Here is an 8,889-nt window from a genome sequence, read left to right as displayed (position 1 = left end):
ATTTCTTTTAACAAATGTATATAGTCAAGCAACACAAATGTTCTTAATAGATATGTGTGTATATATGCACACACATATATGTATATATGATTCATTCTACCCTAAGTGTCTGTCATATCTTTGTTTCCTATTTTTGGAATCAGTTTTCCAGGTGTAAATCAAAGCTCTTATAGCTTTCAAAGTTGTTTATTACAATGTTATTGTATAAATGATTCTTTTGGTTCTATTTATTTCATTTTTCTTCAGTTTATAAAAGTCCTAAAAATTGTTGGTTTTTATAATATTTATGTCATCCTATAAGTTGTTCTTCTGGTTCTGCTTACTTCACTCTATATTATTTCATGTAAGTCTTTCCATGGCTTAAGAAAATCCCAGCTCATCTGTTTCCTCATTTTCTACAGCCCAATAGTTGTTGTTCAGTCATTTCAGTCATATCCGACTCACTTCATGATCTTGTTTGGAATTTTCTTGGCAAAGATAATGAAATGGTTTGCCCTTTTTTCTCAGCTCATTTTGTAGATAAGGAACTCAGGCAAATATTGTTAAATGATTTGCTCAAGGTCATATAGCTAGTAGGTGTTTGTAGCCAGATTTGAATTCAGAAAGATGTCTTCCTGACATCAGACCCAGCACTCTGTCCACTGTGCCACCTAACTGTCCTCCAGAGCCACTGAGCTTGGTCCAGTTCAGAGTTATTTTGTTTCCACTGATCTCCCCATCTTCCATAGACTTTTTTTTAAAGAGAATTTTATTAGTTTTCTTTTATTAATTTTACAAATCATACAACATTTTGGGGATGTTATTTCCCCACTCCACCACAAAGTGCACTCCACCCCAAAGAAAAATGGACGTGAGCAGCATCCAAAAGAGAAATGAAACTTCAATCCACTTCATCCACAACTTCAGAGAAGCATGGAGACCCCTCCAGACATCAGGAAAATGATCAATGGAATACCAAAAGTCCAACACACAGCTGAAAGCCAGGCCACTGGTTCTATTAGCTAAAATGATGCAGATGTGAGTCCAAGGCAGATGTTCAAAAATCAATGGAGACTTCGTGAATTTATTAAAGAGTCACTCCAAGATAATACACTTTGGGAAGCATTTTGTTAAAGATAGGAAATGGTTTCAAATAGAACATGTATGAGAGTGGGCTGTTCTTAGAAACTGTCCTTGGCACAGAATCTAGCGGATAGAAATCTTCAGGGCTCTAAATTCTGTGCAACACAGTCAGTTTGTTTAGATCTACCCTCTCGTATTTGTAATGCTGTTCATATTCCTTGCACTAGTTATTCTGCTGAAATTTTAGTTATTTTATTGCCATTTAAAAATTTTTAGTTTGTTTCTAGTTCATTCTCTCCCCTCCAATTTCCCTTACCCAATCCTCTACCTCCAGTTAAAAAACAAGAAAAATAACTCTTTTACAATACGTCAAAGCTACATTCCTTGACCATGCCCAATCAAAGAAAGGCAAGTCTTGATCTATACTCTGAATTCATCACCTCTATCAGGAGGAAGTAGTTATCACATTTTATCGTAAGACCTCAGAAATTGTGGTTGATCACTGTGTTGTTTACAGTATAAAGAAATTCTTTGTCTTTACAGTTTTCCACTAGGTGTATAAATTGGTCTGGTTCTCTCCATGTAACTCTGCACCACCCCATACAAACCTCATATTTCTGTGACCATTCCCTTAAACACACACACACACAGACACACACACGCACAGACACACACACTGCACTATTTTATCACATACATGGAACGTGTTCAGCCATCCCAGTTGATGGGCACGCTCAGTTTCCAATACTACAAAACATACTACTACCAGTAGCCTGACTTTCAGCTGTGTGCTGCATCTCCAGAATTCCACCAATCATTTTCCTGACATCCAGAGAAGTCTCCGTGCCTCTCTGAAGTTACAGACAAAATAGATTAAAATTTCATTTCTCCCCTGGATACCACTCATGTCCATTTCTTCCTGCAATAGAGTGCACTATATGTATTTTTTTTCTATTTTAATTTATTTATTGAAGTTTTCAACATTCATTTCCACAAAATTTTGAGATCCAAATTTTCTCCCCATTTCTCCCCTCCCCCCGCTCCAAAATGTCAAGCATTCTGATTACCCCTATCACCAATCTGCCCTCCCTCCTAACATCCCTCCCTTTCCTTATTCCCATCTTCTCTTTTGTCCTGTAGGGCAAGATAAATTTCTACACCCCATTACCTATATTTCTTATTTCCTAGTTGTATGCAAGAACAATACTCAACAGCTGTTCCTAAAACTTTGGGTTCCAACTTTTCTTCCTCCCTACCTCCCCACCCATCCCCATTGGGAAGGCAAGCAATTCAATATAGGCCATATCTGTGTAGTTTTGAAAATGACTTCCATAATAGTCATGTTGCACAAGACTAATTATATTTCCTTCCATCCTATCCTGCCCCCCATTTCTTCTATTCTGTCTTTTGACCCTGTCCCTCCCCAAGAGTGTTGACTTCTAATTGCTCCCTCCTCCCCATGCCCTCCCTTCCATCATCCCCCCCACCCTGTTTATCCCCTTCTCCCCCACTTTCCTGTATTGTAAGATAGGTTTTCATACCAATATGAGTGTGCATTTTATTCCTTCCTTTAGTTGAATGTGATGAGAGTAAGCTTCATGTTTTTCCTCTCACCTCCCCCCTTTTTCCCTCCACTGAAAAGTCTTTAACTTGTCTCCTTTATGAGATGTAATTTGCCCCCTTCCATTTCTCCCTTTCTCCTCCTAATATATTTCTCTCTCACCCCTTAATTTCATTTTTTAAAGATATGATCCCATCAGGCGGAGCCAGGATAGCAGAGTAGAAAGACACACATACGCAGGGTCTCCTCCCACAGCCCATAAAATACCTGTACAGAGGGACTCTCAACAAATTTTAGAGCAACAGAAGTAACTGAGTGGAGGAGATTACCAGCCCAGGGTGACCTGAAAGGCCCACAGGAAACGTCTGTTGCACCAGACGTGGAGCAGAGCATGGAGCCCAGCCCAGCCTTGGCCGTGTGGCGCTGCGCGATGAGACTCTGGGAAGAGGACACCTTGGGGGTGGAATCTCCAGTCGCAGAATCCTACCAACTACCCAGATACTGAAAAAGGTTTCAAGAGTTACAAATATTGTCTTTCCATGTAGGAATGTAAACAGTTCAGCTTTAGTAAGTCCCTTATGATTTCACTTTGCTGTTTACTTTTTCATGCTTCTCTTGATTCTTGTATTTGAAAGTCAGATTTTCTTTTCAGCTCTGGTCTTTTCATCAAGAATGTTTGAAAGTCCTCTATTTCATTGAAAGATCATTTTTTTCCTCTGAAGTATTATATTCAGTTTTGCTGGGTAGGTGATTCTTGGTTTTAGTTCTAATTCCTTTGACTTCTGGAATATCATATTCCATGCCCTTCGATCCCTTAATATAGAAGCTGCTTGATTTTGTGTTATCCTGATTGTATTTCCATAATACTTGAATTGTTTCTTTCTAGCTGCTTGCAATATTTACTCCTTGACCTGGGAACTCTGGAATTTGGCCACAATGTTCCTAGGAGTTTCTCTTTTTGGGTCTCTTTCAGGAGATGATCAGTAGATTCTTTCAATATTTATTTTGCCCCCTGGTTCTAGAATCTCAGGGCAGTTTTCCTTGATAATTTCATGAAAGATGATGTCTAGGCTCTTTTTTTGATCATGGCTTTCAAGTAGTCCCATAACTTTTAAATTGTCTCTCCTGGATCTATTTTCCAGGTCAGTTATTTTTCCAATGAGCTATTTCACATTATATTCCATTTTTTTTTCAATCTTTTGGTTTTGTTTTGTAATTTCTTGGTTTCTCATAAAGTCATTAGCCTCCATTTGCTCAATTCTAATTTTTAAAGAACTATTTTCTTCATTGAGCTTTTGTACCTCCTTTTCCATTTGGCTATTTCTGCTTTTTAAAGCATTCTTCTCCACATTGGCTTTTTGAACCTCTTTTGCCGATTGAGTTAGCCTATTTTTCAAGGTGTTATTTTCTTCCGCATTTTTTTAGGTCTCCTTTAGCAAGGTGTTGACCTGCTTTTCATGATTTTCTTGCATCTCTCTCATTTCTCTTCTCAATTTTTCCTCCACCTCTCTTACTTGATTTTCAAAATCTTTTTATGAGCTCTTCCATGGCCTGAGACCACTGAATATTTATTTTGGATGTTTGGGATACAGAAGCCTTGACTTTTATGTCTTTCCCTGTTGGTAAGCATTATTCTTCCACATCAGAAAAGATGAGAGAAGATATCTGTTCACCAAGAAAGTAACCTTCTATAGTCTTATTTTTTTTCCCCTTTTTTGGCCATTTTCCCAACCAGTTATTTGACTTTTGGGTCCTTTGTCAAGAGTAGGGTATACCCTGGGGGTCTGTAAGATCTTAGTTCCTCCAAGGTGGCACAATCAAGTGTGTACACTGGTCTGGGAGCAGGAGAGATTTTTGTGCCCAGAATCTTAGCAGTTTCCTCTCCACAGCCACCCGGCCTCCAGTTCCACCAAGCCAGCACTGGGGGCTGAGATTCAGATAAGCTGCATGGGCAGGGCCACCAGTCAGTGTGAGATAAATATCAGCTGCTGCAGGGCCTCTACACAGGGCTGAGGTAAGAATGGGCTGCTCAGTGCCCCCAGGGTTTTTGCAATCCAACAATGGATGTGGGCTGCTGTAGGGGCTGCTGTGGGAACTGCTGCCACCTGCCTAATGTGGCCTCTGTGGCCGCTGGCTAAGGCCGGAGCTGTGAGAAGGCCCTTCTCCCTTCCCGCCCAGCTGAAAAAACCCTGTCACTGACCTTTGGCACCTGTGGGTTGAGGAATCTGTGAACTGCTGCTACTGCGACTGGAGATTCTACCTCTGAGGGCTGTTCGGGAGCCGCACGCCATGGCCAAGCCTGGTTTGGGATCCGCTCTGCGTCTGGTGCAACAGATGTTTCCCACTGGCCTTTCAGGTCACCTTGGGCTGGAAATCTCCTCCACTCTGTTGTTCTGTGGTTCTGCTGCTCTAGAATTTGTTGAGAGTCTTTCTTTACAAGTATTCTATGGGCTGTGGGGGGAGAGCTAGCATATGTGCGTCTTTCTACTCCGCCTTCTTGGCTCCACCCATAGTCTCTTTCATAACTTTAGCATCTTCTTCTGGGTTGAAGACCACAAAACTGAAAACTTTAGATTGCCTTGTCTCCCTGCCTAACTATCCTAACACCCACAGAGCTGTGAAATGAATCTTCCAGTGTTTCTTCTGTCATGTCTTCTGATAGATCCTTGACAAAATTGTGTAGGACTCGCTCCTTGGTGCTATATTAGTTGTCTTCTGTCCCTTTAACTCCAACCTAATCACTCTGCCTTCAATTTGTGTGTCATAAGAATTCAAAGTTTCTTTTTCATCTTCTGCAGAAGCAAATTCAATAACACACCCTTCTTGTAGGTTGGCCTTGATTGTTTTGGGTCAAGCTGATCAATGTTGCCTTCTTAAAGACTTCCTGGAGACTTTCTTCAGTGACTCTGTAGGTGAAGTTGGAATCTGAGGTTTACTATTATTCCTGTTCCACAAATTACTCTTCCTACTTCTTGATTTCTCCTGTCCTTGACTTTTCTCCCCTGTGTACTCCAGAAGGACCACCCAACCATTAAACTTTTCTCCCTGCTTCTCTTCCAAGGCCTTATTCACATCTGCCTCTGTCAACACAGACCATTCATTTGGGTGACCCATCCTTGGTGTAGATCAGTTTAACCTCAGCAGCATCTTCAAACACTTTCTTGAGCTCCTCCTGATTTACTTTATAAGGCAGATTCTTAATGAAGATCATCCTTGTAGCTCTGTCTTTTTAGTTTACTTTGACCTCTTCCAGTTTCATTTCACAGTCAAGGATTTTGGAGTCATTGAGTTTCAGAACCTTTTCCATGTCTTCAGGTCATTCAAATTCCACATAGCCAAACTTCCTGGTGGTGTCATTGTGGACATCTACAGCTGCAAGGTCTTTTTTTTTTTTTTTTATTCTCCCAAGAAGTCTGCAATGCTGCTTTTTTTAGCCTCAGAAGTGATCTTGTTAAAGTTCAGGTTACCAACAAAGATATTGAAATCTGTAGATGTTTCAGCTTCCAATTTCTATTTCTTGACTTTGGAAATTTTCTATTTGCCCTGGGGTTTCTTTGATGGGAACTTCTTCTTCCTCCTCATTTTCCTCCTCCTCCTCTTCATCTTTCTCCTTCCATCTTCTGATTCTTTGGCTTTCTCAGCTTCCTCAGGGGCAACTTTCATAAAAGCAGCCTTCCTTTTGGAAGGTGTGGTATCCTTAGCTTCTTTGGAGTCATCATCATCTTCTTTAGCCTCGTCTTGATCACCTTCTTCCTCATCTTTAGAGTCTTGTTTGGCTGGAGCAGCTCCCATTTTTGTGCCTATGGGGGGGAACACACATTCTGCATCCCCTTTATTTTCACTGTCCTCTTTAGATTCACTATCCTTTTTCTTGGCATTCTTCCATTTTTTGTCCCTTTGGTAGAGAGGTGTGGGGACTGTTACTTTAGCTGGGGTGGCTGCTGCCAAGCCTAGAGGCCTGTATTGGGCTACCCGAGTCTTTCTTACCTGTCCCAGGTCTTCGGCTGGCCACGCCGGATGCACATATGAGAGAAAGGACGTTCCAGAGTCGAACAGGGGTTGAGCTTTATTTCAGGGAGTCGGTTACAAGTGCAGGGGGTCTTCCTTAGGAGGAAGAGGGGGAGATCTCCTAAGGAGGCTAAGCTTAAGTGATTGGAAGTAGAAGTACAAGCGGGGAGAGAGGGGGAGGGGAGAGAGGAAAGAAAAGAAGTGGAGCCCTACTTTTCTCTTTGGCTCCACACGTGCTAAGAGAGAGCTTTCTGGCTTCCTTAGTCCTACTTAATCTTCAGCCACACAGTTTGCATCTCAATACCATGCTGTTAGGTAACTAAGTGTGCTCCAATCCGGGACGACCTCAAGGGCAGGGAGACTCCACCCATCAGGTATCTCCGGGGGAGAGGCGGAAATACCCGAGCTAGCCGAGCTAGCTCAGTCTGACCTTCTCGAACCCCTGCTGTTCATGGAGGGCCTCGTAAGACTCTAAGATTTAGAAGTCCCACTTTTACCTGCCCAAGACTGTCCACACGGAATTGAGCTTCCAGTCCCAACAGGCTGCTGCTTTAACTGGGTTGGTTCCCTTCTTGCCTGGTGTGATGGCAGCTTTCATTGGGGCAGCCACTTTCTTGGCAGTGGCCACAGCTGCTGTCTTACCAGGAGTCATGATTGCTTTCTTTCTTGGCAGGTGTAGTGGCAATAATGACTCTTTTGATTGATGATACTTTCTATGTCCCAACTTTCTTGCTCTTTTTCTGAGAGAACATAACCTCTTCTCCACCACTTTCACCTTCATCTTCTGACATGTCCTTATCTTCACTGTCTTCTCTCTCCTTAAGGGAATGAGTCATTTTCTTTGGCTGACTTTGATTTTTAGCAGCCTTCCTGTGCTTCACCATAGTGGGGATGCAGGAGTAGGGGTTAAAGGGTGTAGCTCAGGAGTGGGGAACCTGTGGCCTTGAGGCTACATATGGCCTTCTAAGTCCTTGGGTGTGGTCTTTTAACTGAGTCAAAGTTTTATAGAACAAATCCTTTTATTAAGAGAATTTGTTCTGTGAAGTTTGGATTCAGTCAAAAGGCCACAGTTGAGGACCTAGAGGGCCACATGTGGCCTTGAGGCTGAAGGTTCCCTATCCCTGGTGTACATCTTTTAGAAGAGGCAGTGTTGCAGGTAGCAGAGAATGCAAGGAAAAGTTTGTTCAAGAACACTCTTTGTTGATGGAGACTGAGACAAAAGAGTAAGACCACTAGTTCTTAGAGTATCTTTTTGCATCTTATTTTCAAGCTTGATTCCACTGGCTTATTGAGGTCTCATGTATGCTCCTAATTTATTGTCTTTTGATTTTGTTCAATTAATTTTTCTTTTGCTTCTATTTTTTACAGTCCAAATCTACTAGTCTCTTTTTTTCAGAGAATATACTGTTTTGATGATTTTCTTTATTGTTCCAAATTTGTTACTCTTGTTTGTCTTATTGAGTTTTTCCTTGTTAACTTTATTTTTCATCCTTCAAAAACTCTTTGTCAAGAGTAGGATTTTCAAGTCTCTCCTCTTTACTCCACTTTTTTTTTAGCTTATTTTGCCTGCCTAAATACATTCTTTACCAGTTTTGATTGATTATTTTAGGCTTAAAAATGGGCTTTTATTTCAAAGAGAAGCTTGGGGTCGTGGGATCATGGGCTTAATCCTAGAAAAGACTTTGGAAGCTATCTAAAATCACTTTTCTTTAGAGATAAGGAAATTGTAGCCCACAGCTTTTAAGCAGCAAAACTGAGGTTCAAGTCAACAGGCAGAAGGACATGATGAAAAATGCTATCCACCTCCAGAGAAAGAATGCATATCAAAGCATACTTTATAAAGCTTTCTTTATTTCTTTCTCATCTGTGTTCTCTTTTGTAACATGGCAAATATGGAAATGTTTTCCTTGACTGCAAGTGTTTAAACTATATCAAAGTGCTTGCCTTTTCAAGGAGGGCAAAGGGGAAGAAGAGAGGGAATTTAGAACTCAAAAATTATAAAAAAAGAATGTTAAAAATTGTTTTTACATGTGATTGAGAAAAAAAATAAAAACATTCTTAAAGTCAGTGAGCAATTTCCCAAAGGTAGTTCAGCCTGCAGTTTGCTGACACTGAAATGTGTTCCTGATGTATTTGCTCTCTCCGTGTGCACCGCTGCCACATTGGATCCTGTTGTGTTCCCCTTGATGCTTCTGACCTAGTCATGTGTTCCTCTTTTGTGCATTCTCCTTGCCTATGGTCTTGTCAGACGTATTCCT

At 41.2% G+C, this 8,889-nt stretch overlaps 1 pseudogene; it reads right to left on the bottom strand.

Annotated features, from left to right (window-relative positions):
* Positions 1-360: 360 nt before the first annotated feature.
* Positions 361-7,515, bottom strand: LOC140531883 (nucleolin-like; annotated as a pseudogene).
* Between the last annotated feature and the right edge of the window lie 1,374 nt (positions 7,516-8,889).

This window comes from Notamacropus eugenii, chromosome 3 (assembly GCF_028372415.1).
Source record: "Notamacropus eugenii isolate mMacEug1 chromosome 3, mMacEug1.pri_v2, whole genome shotgun sequence".
NCBI classification, from domain to species: Eukaryota; Metazoa; Chordata; class Mammalia; order Diprotodontia; family Macropodidae; genus Notamacropus; species Notamacropus eugenii.
The sequence above is the reverse complement of the archived record's forward strand: the minus strand, read 5'-3'. Positions and strand labels throughout refer to the sequence as shown.